The following is a 19554-nucleotide window of genomic DNA, read 5'->3' as shown; positions in this document are numbered from 1 at the left end:
TGGAAAAAAAGTGAGAAGTTCTGAAATCCAGGGCATTTTGGAAGCATTCTAATGGCAAACACTGGCTCCCTTAAGACATTCCACTTAGGAAAACACCTAAGTTAACAGTGAGTTGTTAAACCAGTATTATGCAGAACTACTGCCAGTATTTCACTGAATTAATTTACTATTAGTTGAGTTAATTAGACACCAAAGCATTTCAGCCGATCCCCAACGTAAAAAAGTTTGACCAGTTGCAGGAAAACTGCACAAGGAAGGGGAAGGAACAGGGTCCCTAGAGTGCTTTGGCAGATCTGCTCTGAAACTACCGGCAGTCCAAAAAACCAAACAAAAATCACTTGTCAAAAGAACCGTGTATTTTGGCTATGCAGGGAAGAACAGCCAGTACATTCACACAGAACAGATTCAATCTTCTCAGCCCTGCCCCTCCCTCTTCCCCAAAAATCATGTTGTAAAACCTATTCCTCAAATTATTCCAGTTCTGCTGGCGTTAAGATGTATGAGTTTAATAGCTTAACAAAGGATCATGGGAACAGATAAGTGCTCCAGCACGTCCACTATTGTGTTTTGTGTTTTCGGCACTCACTGTTGCCAAATGACCACTGAACAAAACGGCGCCTCTGACAACAATGCTTATGCCACAGCATTAATGAGTAGAGAAAAACACATCAATTTAGGAGTTTGCATATTGACCATTTTTACCACAAAGACAATGCACGTGTACAATCCCTTAAGACTTAGCTAGCAGAACCCAGAAAGGAACTGTAAGGCTAGGTCTTATCATTTAAATTGAATGCATTTACCACAATGCCATGCATTTTAACCCTCTCAGGCAAGCAGATAAAATCAGGAGGCTGAAAGGACCCTCGTCCTCCAGCTGGCCACTTACTTCTTACATCTTCAGTGACAAAGGCTGACTCAGGGAAGACAATCCTGAATGCTTTCAAGTTAGAGCAAGGCATGTAGAAATGATCTGTCCTTCCACCTGCAGGCCAGGCACGGCTGCCTGCCATGGAGCCTCCAGAGAGGACCAGGCAGAAGCTGGCAACCAGGGCCATTTCTGCCACTCAGACTTCCTATGCTTCTTGTCCTGCAGTACGACCTTTGAGAAATAACTCAGCAGTCTTATTTGGGAGGGGAAATAACAACCAAATTGCAAAGTCATCTTTTGTATAGGAGTTAGTTATCAACAATGATTTATATACTTCTCACAACAGATTTTGAATTGGGAAATAGGAAGGCAGAGAAGGGAAGCAGCAGACAACCTAGGAATTGAGAATAAAGATTAGTAATACCCAGTTTGCTCTAACAGAAGCTGAGAAACATATTTTCTTTTTCAAGCAAGAAGTATTTTGCAAAAGGAAAAGTGTTTGTTCGTGAGTAGTCTGTTTGGCCAGCTCTGTCTCCTAAAAATTACCAGACCACTTGGCAGACAGGGGTATTCCTTAGATTCTTTTAAAAGTAAAAAAGGTTAACAACAAACAGGGACAGGGGCATGAGTCAAGTCCTGGAACAGCAGTAACTCTATCCAGTAAATATTAACCCAGGATCCTTGCTTCAGTCTTAAGCAAATAGCCAGTCACCTTCATGCTAACTATTTTGGTATCTTCCCTACATGAGCATTTATTTGGTTTAGGCCCTACCAGTATCTCATTACCTACAGATGGAAGAAGAAAGTAGCTTTTTGTCTGCTGAAGAAGCCTATAAATCTCCCCTCTCTCTATGGCTTCAAATACCTGGCTCTGCTTACTACCCCTACGACTAGCCCAACACTGCCTCTTGCTCATTCTCTCCTACACTATAAAACTTTCCTACTTTATCTCTCACCCGTCTCTCATAACTACTCCTTAATGGGTACCAGGTGGCTCCACCGACAGTTGAGGCTGACTCTTCCTATCACAGACATTAACTCCTTCCTTGCTTTGCTTGACATTAACATTCTATGGATTTGGATATGTCATCCCATGATGAGAACTAAAACAGGGTGGAGGAACTGGGAATGACCCACAAACAAGATGTTACCATCCTCTTTCTTTCCACTTCAGACCAGAAGAGCTTCTGTGCAGGTAATGCAGAGTAGTGGACAGAGGAGTGGATTCAAAGGGAGGGGACCTGCACCCCATTCTCTGTTCTGCCACTGAACTCTATGCAACCCTCCAATTAAGCAAGAACAAAACAGGTATTCAAATATTTCCTGCTGGCTGAGGGTTTTACAGGAAAAGCAGAGCAATAAAGGCTGAAGAACTTTTTGTTACCGTACTTCTTACTAATTGTAGTAGCAGTCTGGGAGCTCATCACTACTAAGATCTGTGCTAGGTAAGTTGCTCCTACTTTAGGAAATTTGTAATACAAAGAGAGAACAAAAACCCTGAAGGGGAACAGAGACGTGATGGTGCTGGGATTAGTTGATTCCTTATACCACTCACTTAAGAGAGCCAAGCCTTCAACTAACTCTTGCACCCTGTCTGCAGCCAGTACAACTATTGAGAGGCAACACCAAAACCCCAGGAGATCGTTGGTGTTCGAGAGTAGAAAGATCTTCAAGCCAACAGAGCTGGAGAAGGAAATAAAGAATTTTAGTGAAGCTTATTCTTTTAGAGTTAGTCTGATTGCATAGCAGCAAAAAGTATCTTTGGAAAAAATACTTTTCTAGTGGGAGAATTATCATTTAACTGTCCAGTTTAAATAAACTCTAAAAGGCTTGCTTTGAGTCACTGGGTTTCTAACTGCAGACATCTGTGGTAGAATTAATCTGAGCAAACACAGGTGTCCATGACCTGTCCTACTCATCTAGGTACCCTTTTTTTTAAGAGAACCATTCTAGACCACAATTCAGCTCACTTGCAGTTGATGTCTAAAACTGGTGAGATGAGTCTTCTACAGTCAGGTGAACTTCATCCTGTCCCATCTGCCAGGTGACACTCTCCTCCAGTAGTTTCTTTTTCATATTTGGATCAAATGAATTGTGACTTTTGGCTGTGCCCTCTATAGATCACACCTCATATAGTATCTTGAAGGAGCAGAAAGAATTGGCTTGTGACTCTCACAAATCTGCCTATTGCTTTCTATTATTGTTGACACCAATGTGGACACGAAGGATGCCTCACCAAAGGGGATATATGGCATACTCTCTTCTCTGCTTTTTGCCTCTACGTAGCTGCTTCTTCTATGGAAAAAAGGGGAAGCTTTGATCAGCTAAAACACTTATAAATAAAGCAATATTTTCACATAAATGAAATAAATGTCAATAAAATTGGTGATATGGGAACCATAAAATATTCTGAATAAAAATATCTTCATGAACAACAACAAAAAACCCTAAGAGGAAAAAGGATTACTTGGATTACAAAAAAACAAAGGACTTATTTTGCATTGTTAATGGGATCCAAATGAAATCGAGATATGATTTCTCATCAAAAAACCAATATTTTTTCAAATTCCAGCTATACTTAAATCTATTCATAGGTGCCAAACCTTTTTAGTGAAGCCTTCTGGAGTCCAGACTTGCAGGTAATTCTATACAGTCACATGCTGCATTCCTCACTCTCAGCTTCCCTTTCCTTGTGAACTGAGAGTCAAATTCATTTTTAATTGTGATCTGCAACTGACGTATCCAGGACATAAGTGATTTCAGTCACACCTGTACTGACCTTTGTCAGGTTCAACTGAATCACGAGTCCATGGCATCCTTTTCCTGCTAAGTTCCACCCTGATTTGTGTTTACGATGTTACAGCTAATTTTGTCCCTCTGAACTCAAAATGCTTCTCTCATTGCGGTATCTTTAAACTTGTTTAATGACTATGAGGATGAAATCTTGGATACAAGACACATGAGAGATCTAGAAGACAAACATTCTTATACAATATTTAAATTCATGTATATTTAAACATTTCCAAAATAAATGATAAGAAAGAACACTCCCTAACAGTAAAGCAAATAAACAACAACTTGACTTCAAAACTTGGCTAAGCTACAAAAGATGGTAAATCACAAATGAGCTACAGTGAGCATTTACTCAAAGTGGGTGAAGTACAAAAAGTAGACGCCCACTTGCTGAGGGCAAATATTTCCGCAAGCATGCAGCAGGAGGACTTGCAATGAGATTGCCGCGGTCCCCAGCTGTTGCCGGCCCATCAGCTGAGCAGGCTGTGAGCTTTGGACAACATGGTGCTTTCCTCTCCACACCAGACTCTCATTTCCTCTGGATGTGAACAGGGCTATAGAGTTACAGTGCCCCTGAACCCTGAGATTAAAAGTCACCAGTCTGCTGGTTTGTGGAGGAGTTTTTTTGACTTTGGCTTAGTGGCATGGAACCATCTGCTCGAGTGACCACCTCTTTTTTTTCCCAGTGTGAATCTGTCATCGCGGCAATTAGATGAGGCTCACAGGCTGGAACCTGCTTAGCTTAGAAAGTATCAGACTGCTGGCAAGCCACTGGCTCTGGACACTCGTCTCTGGAACGTATTTTGTCTTTGGTTTGAAGGCAGCCACATCTATCGTCCCTCTCAAACAAATTGCAAAATTCTTCTGGCTTTAGGGGGAACAGGGTAGGAGATGTGTGGTGAGGCAAGGGTGATTTTTAGCCTTTTTTTCTTAAATTTGTTTGATTGTATTTTGCAACAACTTGTGGAAATTCAGTGGCTGGATTTTTTTAAGTAGTGTTTTCAAATAATTGGTAGGTCTCCTGGAACACTATTATTTTGTATAAATTCAAATACAGACAGAAATAATGCACAGATTCCCCTTACATGCTGTTTGCCCGGACATGAAACATACCCACGCTAAAAAAAAAAAAATTGGAAAGTTTTAAGGGAGGAGAAAAGAAAACTGAAAAAACAGAAGCAGTTTAGTTAAAATATATAACCTGATACTGGGGGAGGAATGTTCTTCAGGTATAGGTTCATAATTTTTGTCAAGATTATTTCTTTATATCTTTATGTCCTTCTGTGTATTTAGACAATACCCTTAGCTAGAATTTCATTTGGTGGCCTTGATGGAGATTATTTGGGTCACTGAGTATTTGAAGCTACTTTTTTTTTCTCTGGGCTGGAGAATTTCACTGTTTCAGCTCAGTGCAGCACCTTGCATCTGCTTTCGTTTTCTGTCTGATTGTGTTAAGAGAGATAAAGCCAAGGATCCCCTGGCTGACTGGCAGGCCATGTCCTACATCTATTATGTACTGCTACATGCTTTGCTCCAGGTACCCAGGTATCTCACGTAGCAATGCAAATGGAGAGATGGAGGGAATCCTGCTCTTTTGGCCAGTTGGGTCACAGGGTTGTATGTGTCAAGACACATTACTTTAGAGATGGCTAAAGAAGTAATCTAGTGCTTTCTATTAAAGCACGAGTTTAGAACTATGGCTGGTCTTCAGGGTTAATTGATTCCATAGAAAGCATGGGGCCTCCTCACTGATCAGAGACCAAATGGCACAACATGAAAAAATAATGACATAATGCATCTTAAATCATAATTCATTCTGAAGTGACAATTGCTATTTAAGAAAACCATTTGCCTCTGTGTGTGGTTAAAGGAAGCTGGATTTATTTGTTCTTGTACAATCTTTATTAACGAGTCCCACATATTTCTACCAAAAAAGCCCAGTATTTCAAAAAGTGGTAAAATATAAAAAGAATTTGGCTCACCGGTGATGGCAGCCACCCACCTAGACTGCAATCCATTTCTGATTTCTTAACCAAGGCATGCCTGGTATTTAAGCATGCAAATAAGGTTAAGTATGTAGTAAAGTTTCTTGATGCTTGGGTAAAATGCAACTGTGTTTTGCATACAGTTCCAAAGACGGTCAGTGTCATATATAATGTTTATTATGTCCTTAATAAAGAGGACTCAAAAGACATTATGGTTTGTAGAGGAGAGGGGAAAAACAATCTGCTTTTCTGTGATGAAAATATTTTATGTTTTCACTAAAAAAGCAAACCCTCAAAATGGAATTTTATGACTCATTATTTACCGTATAGTTTAATGTGAACAAATTTTGGAGAATAGATAGAAGCAGCGTGTTTTTCAATTCATAATTAAAAAGCCAAACAGTGGGTTTTTCCCATGTGCTTGTCACAGAAGTTGGAGAAAACCATCCCCCTCATACCAGCAAGAAATGAGTAGAGAGGGCATCACCCTCCAGGCAGCGTTTGTAGTAACCCATTCTCTTCTGTGCTGCTTACAGTTAAAGGATCTACATAGCCGTGAAAGTACTTGCTCCACTGTATCCTAAAATGTAACCAGCTGTAGGACTGTGCTGTTCTACAGACAGAACAATCTCTGCTGTTTTGGGGTCTTTTCTTACATGTGCACAAAAGAGAATTTTATCCTTACAAACACACAGCTTAAAAGATATATTTGTTTTCCTTAAATGCAGAAAAAGTACATAAATAGCCTTATTCTTTAGAATAATAGATATAATATGAAGTATTAAAACAACAGTCTATGACATCATGAATAATAGTCTGTTTTCTTTGTAAAATATAGGAATTTGGACTTCAAGCCAGTTTCAAGAGCATAAATAACATTAATGCTCCATTAAGGTAATTCATCAGTATATACTTAGAGACTGAGTAGAATGAAAAAAGGTGAAATACAAGTATTTTCAAAACCTGACAGCATACCTTTTATACCTTGTAGGTAAAAAAAAATCAATATATTATAGCACCTGAATCTCATCTATTCTGTGCTACTACTGAGAATTAAGGGAACAGGAAAAACCATTATCCACAGTAAGGGAGCTGGGCAAGCAAAAAATGAAGGAAGGGACGTGCTGCTGACCTCGGGTGAACTGGTAACACATAAAATGTGTGGTCTTATGAAATGCTGAACACTTCTTGGACCCAACAAAACCCTGCCTATTATTTTATGCATATGACTGGCCCCTATCAACAAAGGACGAGCTATATTAACTGCTTGCTGTATTTACCTATTCCTCGATCCCCTGCTGCAGCTGTGGGACAGAGTAAGTGAAAGAAAATCTTGCTGCCTTTTTTGTCTGGTACGGTGGTTCCTGGTCATTAGTGCCTTTTGAGGAGTGAGCTCCAGGGTCATGAGCTGTCCTTCGGGAAGCTTTGTTTCCTGCACTCACAGTATTTACTTGAAGCTGACAAGTCCGTCCTTCCAGCAGGACATAAGTGATGTGGGAGTCACACAGTATGAACCACACTCAGTAATTGAAGCCAGTCCCGCTTAGGGCTTTTGAAAGGAAGCATGAAGCCTTGCATTCGACCGAGTTGTCAATGGGGCATCAGTGAAGAGAAAGAAGACAGACTCGTGTGCTCTCTGTGGTCTGTGTCGCTGGGTAGACAGGCTGCTGTGATTTGAAACAGCTGTAAATGTGATTTTAATACTGCAGAAGTCTTTGATTGGAGTGTTTCAGTCTCTGGCTGGCTTCTCTCTGCAGTCCTACATTAAGGTGAGATGGTGCGAAGCAAAGGAAGAATCCCTGGACAACAATGAATGCAGAAAGAGGAGTCCAAATCTCAGCTGACAACGCTGACATATATTGTGAGATATTTGGTCGCCTGTTTTTAGACCTCTCATGCAAGCAGTCTATAAAAATTTACACAGACAAAATAGGTGTTCTTTCAGTAAAAATTCTTTCCTGAGAAAACACAATGTTGATATTTAGTGCTACACGTACATATTCTGTGTATCACCTATATGATGTTTATTAACCCAGTTATTGCCTTGCTGAAAGCATTAGCTACTCAGAATAATTCAGAATTAAAGCAAAACTTTAATTACAACGTTACGCTTCTGAGAAGATGCTAAATGGATAGAAAACAGGATATTTTTATTCTTCACTCTGACTTGTCTTAATTCTTCCATTGAAATTAGTAGCCCAAATAGGCTCGCTGTCAGGGCCTGACTGATTGAAGTCACTGGCCTCCATAACCGTATCACAGTCTATGGACACTTTCAGGAAAACACACCTGCGTAAGCATGTGCCCAGTGGAACTGCCTCTCACAGAGGGGTTTTGCCAGACCTGAAGTACCTGCTGAGTTATAAGTAGTCCCATGAACCATTTAGCTATTAAAGGTAAGCCTGAACTGAAGAGCTTTCCTGGATCAGGTTCTGCCTGGGGTAAAGAAAAGTCAGCTAAACTAATGCTGGCTTTGTGGCGTGTCTATTTACAGTGTGGCATATTGCAGAGTAGTGGCTCTGCAGCTGAGGCAGAGGGACTGGGAAACATCAGGCAGGTTTCCATCCACTCCTTAGTTCACTCTACCTTTTGTAGCACATGTGCAACCCTCCATATCTACACTGCAGATCCAGAAAGTCCCAGGACAGCCATCAAATGTGAGGGATCCATATTTCCCGGCCCTGGGGATTGATGTGATCTAGGTCTTAATGCTTATAACAAAGGGATTCAGACAAATCAATCCGAAGTGATAATAAAAATGGAAGCTACATCTGCAGAGCAAATGTGTGGAGCTTTTCAGAAAGAGCGTTGCTTGCTAAGACTAATAAAGTCTTACAGAAACTTACAGAAAGGCAATAGAAAAGCAAATATCCTTCCCTTTCCCTACCCACCCCTTTGTTGTAATAACTAATCTCAATAAAATGTGCACCTGAAAGCTGTCATTTTTCTATGTTTTCTGTCCTTTCTTTGGCAGTGTTCAGCTGTGACTTAGGTACATCTGCAGTTATTTCTTTTCTCTCAGATTTTATTTGTTTTAGGCAAATGGAAACCCAAGCTCTGTCTGGTTTGCTGAGGCAGCTGCTCCCTTGTGATTGATGGCGTTCGACTTTCATGTTTGCATACCTGTGGCTGATGCCTCCCATCTTGCATGACATCAAAGGGAAGCAGCATTGACTGGCATCTTGATTCGAGGCTCGTGTTCTCCGTGCTTGGCTGGGCCAGGAGTGCTACACTTGCTGAATTTTCTTCCTGTTGTTGTGTGTGTGCCAAGCCGGTGACCCCATCTTGCCACTCGCATCCTCCCACACCGAGAAAGTTGCCTAATGTTGAGTGGGTTCTTCTGCTTTCATCTGCTGATGTCCACAAGATAAGGCCTGGCGCATGACAGTTTGTTATTTTCACTAAGCCTTTAATGGTATGTAGCATGTTTCTTAGAGGTGGGCTAATGTGGGGGTGAAGACCTGAGGTCTGTTCAAAGATACAGGTCACACTGCAGTTACTGAGCTTGTCAAGACATGTACAAATCAGGCTGTGCTGTGATATACAGTGAATTGTGCATTACTTGTGCACCCAGATGCTAAGGAGAGATTTCCAGGAAATGTCAGGATCATCTTTTTATTTACATTACAGTAATGCCTCAGGCACCAGCCATGACTGAAGCTTCATGCCAGAGATGATGCAAACATTCATGTCTGCCATGAAAAACCCTAGAAACTAAGTAGGCACCACAAAGAAGGTACGGAAGAAATGAAATCCTGCTCCCGTGCTCACATGCTATTCTAGGAACATAGGATTGGAAGGGACCAACTCAGTCGCTAAGTGCAGTGCACCACAGCCATGGGCAACCAGATGTTTAGTTGTCCACAGACCACCTGCTTCAGAGAACTAAAACACTGTGGTTCAGCACATGACTTGTGTGCCTAAGCGTCCATAGTGTGAGACCCCAGATCCAGCAAAGAGATTTAGGATAACCTTGCCTGAAATTTAATGGAAGAAAAATCTCTGTCTAATGTCCTGTCTATTGAATGGGTCAGTAACATCTCTCTCTTTTCTAGGCTGACTACCTAGATGGCTACCTCCACTCAAAGATGGTAGGGGTCAAGATGATAGCTGGTGAGTGGAGAGCACCTCCAGCACCTTGCACCTCTGGTCTCTGCGTGCTCTCTTAGCCTCTGGAGGTTTGAGTCCCCAGCACGAGATACCAAGAGAGTGACCATACTAAAAGGCTATGAGATTTTCTGTGTGAAAATACTGCTTATATCTCCAGGGCAAGTCAGACCAATGTGAAATCAGAAAAGCAGTATTTCTGGGACCTAGACTGGCAGACAGAAAAGGGAGATTCTGCTCTGTAGAATGCATTTGATTTTCCCAGCAGTGGTCTGATGCAGAATACACACAGTCCTCACAGAAAACTGTAGCTGAGACAGATAAACTGAAGCCATTTCAGACTGTGAAGGCCAAATCCTTATAAATCCTGCTTAAGTATGGTATTGAGACATGTACTCAACTCAATCTGGAGAGGAAATTTCAAATCTGCATCTCTCTTGGCACTTCCTACTGGCTCTCTGAAGCATCCCAGCTCTCAGCCATGGCTGCTGACTATCCCAGTGCAGAAGCCTAACTCCTTCCAGTAAGAGATGTGTCATATAACCACCCATAAAAGTGAAGTATCTCAGCATAATTAATTCTATTCCTGGAGCTGGGAGACTGTCTTATAGGTTTTGCTATACTGTTAACAGTGCCCTAATTCCCTTTATTAAAGGTTTGCCTCTGCAAGTAAATGACTTTTTAAAAAGTACTATTAGAGAAAACTGGAAATTTTTTGAGAGAATACCAGTCCATTGCTCTAATCACAGTATCAGTTTTCCTTGAAAAAAATCCCAAAGTCTTGATCAAATTCAGACCCACTTCTTTTTTACCTCTACAGAAGCTCTTTCAGCATAGCATTTAAAAAAATATTATGCTTCCCTACAAAAGATCTAAAATATGCATGTGATATGCAGTTGATAATACACTCACAACCAAAGAGGCTTGGATGGCATTGTTGGTGTCTCATAATCTAGGATACTGAGTATAAAATTAGGAAATCAGTGGTCTGTGGATAAATATATGACCTTCCTATTTTTTCTGCTGCTAGAGTCTTAGGGTTTGGGTCTCACAGCTTCAGGGTTTGGCTAGGAAATCAGTGAGGTTTGCCTAGTTGTAAGTGGGAAGATTTTGGCCTAGATTTTGTTTTTTGTGTAATCTGATTTTTTTAGGTTGAAACCTTCAGGATGCAAAAAATACGTGGGAAAGGAAGCCTCTCTACTCTTGGTCATATCTTTAAATCTGGCCCAGACTACTACTGATGAAAAAACTTTTCTGTCTTCTGATAGCTGTTACAATTTATGAGAGAAATATAGATAGAGTCAGCTAAATTCCAGGTGGAGAAATCTCTTGAAAGTGCACCTCGCTGGTGAGCCACCTTGAGGTTGACCACTGCAAAAATCAGAACTGCTCACTTGCCCAGGGCTGTGGGACCCTTCAGGGTTACTCTCAGAACAATGTTCACTTGCCCTCTTGGTGCCCTTACTGGACTTCTTCTGAGATAAATATTTCTGGTTTCCAAGACTCTGTTCATAAACATAAACTTCACTTTACATTTTGTAAAAATACAGAAAAAAACCCCATATTCTGAGAAACCACAAAGAGAAACCCAGAGAGCATGATACCAGAAGAGAAAACATAGCATCTCCACATGAATATTGGTCTTGGCAGTGTGATGCAGTATCACTGATCTTGTTAAAATATCTCAAATTACTACTCCATGAGTATTATTACCTGCAGGGGAGGAGAGAGACAGAAAGAGAAGTTCCTGGCATGGTTCAGAAAGACAAACTGTCAGAAGAATTGTAATGGACAAGGGTAAAAGTTTTAAAATTGGGATCATCTGATCCATTTTATCCCTTACAAGTTAGGAGTGAAGTCCAAGCAAATCACATCACCTGCCTTCACATACAATGGAGGAAAATCAGGCATTTGCAGATTGTGATCTATCTCGTTTATCCTAAACATGAATTACTGTTAGGAAGAGCTTGTTTCTCTCTCTTGAGCCTAGGTGGCTAATGCAGCCTGGATGGCCAGTTTTTAAGTAGGTTAAGTTTGACAAGATGAATTCTACCCTGAATGATTTTGGAGAGTTCACATTTCTGCATATCAGTGGCACTTAGCAATCAAACTAACTTGATAAAGTAGGTTCAGTTGTACAAAAAGCAGTTTAGCACAGCGAAATGCATGGTCATTCATCTAAGTGTATAGCCATATTCATAAGAAGAGGGATTATGTCCTGCAAAGCAGTGATGCTGACATTGATTTCATGTTCATTGGTAGGTAACACATTAAACATGAGCTCCTACAGAGACAGCAACACTCAGAGGGTAAACATCAGTTTTGGATGTATAAACAAATTAATACCTTGAAAAACTAGCACATAATGTTATCACTTAATAGGATATTACTGCAACCACGACTGCTATCTGTTTCCAGCTCTGTTACCCTTACTTCAAAAAGGACAAACAAAACCAAGAAAAGAAGTATAGCAATGCTTATATTACTGAGAAACAAATAGCATGCTGTAAGACTCAGGAGGCTTTTTTAGTTGATCCAGAATCTGATTAAAAGATTACTTCCTCAGCTTCACTGAGAAAAAAGGGGGAAGATTAAACAGCGGGAGAAACTCAGTAATAGTACAACATTTTTGTCAGGTTAATTAGCCACTGCTTCTTTTGAGCTAGCTTATTTGAGATGTGGCAGATTCCCCATTGCTGATTTTCCTTGATAGTGTGACAGAGAGATTATGAAAGACATGGATCAGATCACTTTAAAAAAGTGAGGAGATTGTTTTGCAGTCTAGTGTTGGTATGCATTCATCTCTCCAGAAAAATAAAACTAATATCAAACTGGTCCTAAACTTCTGAAAAGCTTTGATAATTAAAGGCTTACTTCAGTCCTGGACTGGCCAAAGTCTTCTCACTTCTTTGTGCTGAGCTCTCAAATTCCAGCGGAAACATCCTCATTGTAGATTTTTACTATTTCCAAAATGTGCTACGGTGCCACGGCATTGAGAAATCCTGTTGTTCAGCTGTGCAGAAAGCAGGTGCCAAACAGCATTCCTCCCATCCCCACTCTGCACCGTCATCTAGACTTCTGTCTTGAAAAGTGTGCACATCTGGAGGAAGTGTCCTTTCCTGGGGGATTAAAACATCTTGTTTTAACATCAAAGAAGAAATAATTGCATTCATGTATGTATATATATATACATACACACATACATACGCGTATATGTGTGTATGTCCGTACACGTATCAGTAGTTCCTTGCAGCAAACAGAAGACAATAAGCATTACTTTCAGTCCTTGCATGTTCTTCAATTAACTAAGGTAATGGCACTGTGAGGCATATATAGTTTCCTCATTGTAATCTATCCACAATAACTTGGGATAAATATTTAAAAGCAGAGAAAGGGAACAAGCAATTCCTTCAGTTCTTAGGGTCCTTTTTCAGCCAACATTCTGAGAACCTTTTGCACAAGATACACCTATCTTTGTTTTTCTTTTTGTAAAACTATGCCAGCATTGACCATCTTAGCTCATTTGTGTAGCATACAATCATATTTTGTACAGTGTTTCTTAATAATTCTTTGAAGTTTAACAAAAATCATCACATTTTTGCCTTTTCTGCCAAAGTCCATCACCTAAAGAAAATGCTGTCTCCTAAATAAAACACAAATCTGCCCATACCCTTGAACTAAGTAAGCAGGGAGTAAGGAGAAGACATTTAGAGAAAACCAATTCACTTGCAAGAGAAGAGGAAAAAGAGAGAAGGGCAAAAGAGAAAGAGGAGATGGTTTGCTGTAAATTTTAAATGTTGTTTTTAAAGGCCTGGTTTAATTCGCATGCATATCAGTCAGATTCATTTTTATTACTTTGAGATATGGACCACAGATGAAACTTCCACTAAGATTATACCATATTTTTCCTCCCTTATAGTAACAAGTTCCTTTCCGGTTTATATCCTAAATTAACCCCACCAACAAAAATAGCCCAGCGTGAGATCTGTGAAGGTCACCGACAGAAATCTCCTCTGTAGGGAAGGCTTGCGAGGCTGCCTGCACACGGTGGACATCCTGAGCAGGCATGAGGGCAGTGAACATGTAGCTCAGCTTCCCATGTGCTGCATCAGCTATTGTTATAAACACAATTAGCTGACAAAATGATTTCTCCAGTAAAACAAGTAGAACACACTGAGTGATTGGAGAGATATGAAAGGTGAAAAAGTGCCTTTTCTTACTTTTTCTTCTGCTAATAGTAATTTCAGGTGCAAGATGCTTTTTTATTATTCTTTTCCCTTATCTGACAAAGGGAAAGTTGCAGCTTTTTTTTTTCTCTTTTTTTTCTCTCCATAACAACTATTCTGCTTGTTAGATGTCTGTTCCTTTATTATCAGCCAAGGACAGATAAGACAAACACGTCACACCCACAGTGTTACTGGCATTCGCTTGGACTAACTGTATATTTGAAGGACAATGCAAAGATCCTTCTATTAATCTGAACAAACATTCATCCTATCCTGAAGTAAAATCCTGAGCACTTACAAATGAGGAGAGTAATTTGCTGGACAATTCTTTGCAGCTTTGGGACAACAGCAAACACCATGATTCACATAGTTATATGTTGAAGAAACCGTTCGACAAGGACCTCTCAGCCAAATTCTCCAGCTGTGGAGAACTGATAGAAATCCTTTGCTGCCAAAGATTTGTCACAGAAAGGAATGTAGTCTTTGATTTCTAAAAAGCCCTTCTGCTGAAAACACCTTTGAGTTTACAGGTATTCTTGGTCAGGAAAGCACAAGGCAAAATTTACCTGAATTTAGTAAGAATCTCCCAGTAGCTATGCCAGAAACTTTAACTTGTTTGCAAGGTTTTAGAAAGCTTAAGAACTTAAACATAGTTACTGTTATGATTCTTACTGCTTCCTGTTTAAGGGCAAGACAAGAAGTGGAAATTGCTCAAAAATAGCTTCTTGGAAGTTGTTTCCATACCAGACTGAGTGTGTTTTTACAATATTTCCAGGCCCATTTTCCATATCAACAAATTCTCATAAACAGTACTTGAACAGTATGTTGCTGATTAGAATCACACCAAACTTGTAAACCTGAGATACACCTGCAAATAGGAAGTTAGTGTTGAACCTCAAAGTGATACTGCCAAGTTAAAAGCAAATGATGACTACAAATCCTTATAGGTATCAGGATGGAAGATAACATTTCTTCAACACAAAGAATGTTACTCACTTAGTCCTAGCCCTAAACGTACATGGTGATTTGTATTTTCTGAGTGCTCAACTGGTTGCTACAGAATGCTTTCTCCCAAATAACGGTATTGTATTTCCAGACAATTATGTTTTAAAATATTTGTGTTTCAATTACAAAACTTTGTAATATGGTCCTATTTCATAGACCTATAAAAGTAAGTGATGAGATTTATACAAATCACCAGTAATATCTGGCAAGATAATATAGGGGAAGGTATATGCAGGGATGTAGGAAACCAGTTGTCCTTCATGGTCTGGTTATATGTTTCTACGGTCACAATCATCAAGCAGACAATATGGCTCACACACGATCCATTCAAATCTCATTACACTTCTGAGGATCAAACAAGACTAACTCAAAGATCTGCCCATCCCATAGTATTATTTTCTTCATAGGGACAAAATTTCCACTGTCTATTTTTAAAGCATTTTCCTCTCTGTGCATCTCTTCAGGACATTAACACAAACTTAGTTCAAAGTAAATGGTAAAACAAAAAGAAGGAAATATGCCACCAACATGGTTCTGGTGACTACTGTATATATATAGTGGCAACTAATGTTACCCATGCACCAGCCTTATGCTAGAGCTTGCTGCCTGTGAAGATGCACAATACTTTAATGGACCTGACCAAGACCACCTTTCTCACAGTTTTCTCTGTCCTCAAACGCTCTTCTTTCCTTCTCTTTGTTCTTGTTCATTTTCCTGCCTCCCCCACTGCAGCGAGATGTTTGGGGTTTAAATTCCATGGCTGCTGTTTCATGGTATTTGTGGTAAAAACCAAGTCTGGCAGCTGTCTTAAGATTCAATCAGCTTGTTTTCTTTCCTTCAGAGAGTCTGAGGTGGGGGGGGGAACCCCAACAAAACCTAAATGTCTGAAAGGAAATCTTTTGGCAGGCTGACTTTATTCAGCATTTGTTTGTGAAGTTCTGATGCTCAACCAGGCATAATAATCACTAGGGTGACTTTGGAGGATTAAAGTCTTAAGGCCCAGTGGATTAGTATGTTCAAACCTATATCTTTCAGCTGTCAGATAGAAGAAGGGTTGCTTCAGGAGTAGAAATTTTTTGTAAGTGCTTGCATGCAGAGAGCCCAATTTGTCAAAGTACTGAGCAGCTCCCAAGAATTAACGAATTTATCTTCCAAGCTGCCTGGAGAAGTGGAGAAGGATTATCTCCAGTTTACAGATGTGGAAGCAAAGCACAGACAGATTAAATGACTTGTTTCAGGTCACATACAGGGCACTCCAGGATGCAGGGGTACTTGCTGATTTGGGGCAGGAACAAAAGAAAGTGGTCCTATGAGCTTCTTCACTGCTTTTTCCCATGTGGGGAAAACACCTTCTTTGGGCCTTTGCCTACTGAAAGTTTTGGGAAAGTTTTGGTGAACTCCAGAGCCCCTGATCTCTCCAGCAAGGTCTCTCAGTAATGGTGGTGATGTTTGTTAGCCATTAAAAACAACAGAGAAAGACCTTGGCTTGATGCCCTGGATGTAAAGGAGTACATCTTGGCTGAGTGAGGTGAGCTGGGCAATCCACCAAGAGGTTTTGATTACTACCCTGGCCCACAAGTTTTCTTCAGCTAGAACTGTTAAGAGAAGGAATGCTATGTAATTGGTATAGACCAAAGCTTCAGGGAAAATTAAGTCGGAGGAGTCTGTCTTAGGTCTTTTGTGTGTGATACCTGCATCACACCAATTATTTTAGTGCTGGGAATAAGGGAGCTCTGCTGAAGTGCTCATTTAAAATGCCTTTTGTTCTTCCAACTGTTCTTATTGTCAATGACAGTCAAAATTGTCTCCTTCCCACTTTTGAGATAGCTGACAGGACTGACGATCATTCTGAAAGTGCCTTTGGGGTTCAGGCATCTGTTTTCCATGCTGTCATTGGCTTGGTGTTCTTGGAGGTGGTTGAGATTATTCCCTGAAATATTTGGAAGATTTGGAATCTTCTTCTAGAGAAGAAGTGTGGGAGGTGTACCAAATATACCTGCTGCAGATAGTTGCAAATGGTTTCTTTCAAGTCTAAAATCTGTAAGGGTTTCCAGGGCATCCTTTTAAAAAAAAATATTCCAAGTCCACCACAAATGAGATAGTACATATTGTGAACAAAAAAAAAAAAAAAAAAGAAAAAAAAAAAAGAAGGAAATCCTCAGTTTGGATATTTCATGACCTTTTGTCATCAGAGACTCCTGTGCAGACGGACATATACAGCCCAGATGACACTATAGCACTTCCTCTTCCATCTTTCTGTGAGACTGCCAAAAAGGAAACAAAATCATCTGGATTATCTGGAAGCCAAAGACCTCAGAAGTTCTCTCTGTATTATTCAATTAAAGCTTGCAAACACACTGGTAATGCCTCACTAATGTTGTCCTTTTCCAAGGATGTCCCGGTGGCATCAGCAGAAATCACAAGTATTTCATTTCAGTTCCTACAAGTAATGCAAACATAGATAAAAACATTCTTCATCATCTGAATTTGAGAAATGAGTCCTACATCAGTTTTCCCCATACCTTCATTTCCTTTCTTTCCTTCTAACCTCACCTGGCTTCACAAGCATGAAGTCTTGTATCTGGATGCATATTTTTCCTCCTAAAGCAAACTCAGGCCTATCTTCTCCTGACTACTACAATAGTAGAGTGAAGCAAAAAGTCATGATCTTTTCCTCTAGTACAATGATTGTCTATTCTATCACTAGTCTGTATAAGAGTTATGTAAAAAGCAACCTGTCTCACATCAGGTAAGATACACCCAGAGAAAAGTAAAATCTTAGGAAGGTAATATATTGGCCCCGTCTTCTGATATGCTAATCACAGGGCAAGTGAAAAACACATGTCTCCATCAACACTTGTCTGGGTCAGAACAACTGTTACAGTTGCTGAGATTGATTTTGAAGCTCCGTCAGCGCTTAACTGGATGCGTGTAGCAGTGCTGCACCATTTTTCCTTCACATGTGCAGTTAAGAGGTACTTCTTAAGAACGGGGAAGATGGGCAATGGGAAAAATTTCCTGTAACAATGTGTCAGCCAATGCGGTGGAGATTTCCTGCATGGGTTAAAGAGGTTCCCAGCAGTACAGCACTGGATTGCTTCTAAGGAGTTCCCTTTGCTTTGATTAACCTACCTCTCTGCCTTTCACAGGAAACTGCTTTTGGAAAGTATTTGTAAAGTTTTTTACAGGAGCTGGAAAGACAATGGAGCTGTGCAGCTGCTCACGTGCCCAGGCTTTTGGCCTTACAGATGCCCTCAAATTCAAATTTCCCTGCATGTATGCAGACAGTTAACCTCCATGAGCAGTCTGGATACTACCCTCCGGAGTACATGGGACTCATTGCATTTAAGCACACCCTACTACACTGACAGTCTTTTGGCTGTCTGTGTAGCAGCTGTGCAATCAGAAGGCGGGCAGATAACAGAGCGCCATGCCTCTCTCTCCACTCTCCATCAGTCACTGCCCAGGTGTAGCCATAATTTTATCCCACAAATTGCCAATGTCTTTGAGCAGTGCTAGTGAATGGGATATATCTCTCAAAAACAACTTAACAGCAAATGCATCAGAGTTTCATTTTTCATCTCAATATAAATCTACAAGTATGGAAGGCAAAATAGGAAGAAAGCAAGTTTCATCCTCCCCCATGATGTTCATTCATCACAAAGATGACACCAGGAGGGTAGTCTGGTATATATGATATATTATTTTGTGGTACATAGATCATTTTTCAAATAGAAAAGCAATCCACATAGCTATTTATTCACATCTGGATATAACTTTTTGGTCTGACTAAAAATCACCTAAGCATTTTTTTTGCACTTAGGAATGATTCCAATGCATATGTAAAGGGATGCTGCTTCCCTTTGGTGTTTTTTCAAAAGATTCTGGAATGCCATGCATTTTTTCCATTACAAGAGTGAAATCAATTTACCTCCGAATGTGCCCCCTTGGCAATACTGTACTTTTGCCAATATTAAGAATATGTGAACATGTCCGGAACTTCACGGTGGTTCCTGGAAAAACAGAAATATGTTTGTAAGAAAAAGAAGTGTCTGAAAACAGTTGCTTCCTCTTTGTTCTTCTGGAATAGCCTGTTGCTCCAAATAATTATATGTACCTAGTACGTATAAAAAGTGTCCCCCTTCTCTCCAGATTTTAAATTTGTTTCAAGTTTTCATTGGAAATTGCATATGCAATGATGTTGCCTCAACCTGCTGCAACAGTATGGCAGGATCTGTGGAGTAAATGCAACTGTCAAGTGAATCACAAAGTGCCAAATTTAAATTAAATACATTTCCAGGGTGAGATTCCAGGGTAAATTGCACCATATGTCACTTAAGCTTAAATTTTAATTCACGAGTTTTTATCAGACTCTGGCTATGAGGCAATGTGCTCACAATTCTTTTTGTCAATCCACAGAAATTACATCAGCATACATTAATCAGAATTTTTTTACTTACATAAGGAAGCAATAATATTTTGGTATTCACTGAAGGACTGTTTGGAAATGTGTATTTATATTACTATATTTTGGATTGTATCCTACTGTATCCTTCAAAGAGTCTCC

The sequence above is a fragment of the Nipponia nippon genome, unplaced genomic scaffold, assembly GCF_047370975.1.
Source record: "Nipponia nippon isolate SJK-2023a ecotype South Korea unplaced genomic scaffold, ASM4737097v1 scaffold_4, whole genome shotgun sequence".
In the NCBI taxonomy this organism is placed as follows: Eukaryota; Metazoa; Chordata; class Aves; order Pelecaniformes; family Threskiornithidae; genus Nipponia; species Nipponia nippon.
The sequence above is the reverse complement of the archived record's forward strand: the minus strand, read 5'-3'. Positions refer to the sequence as shown.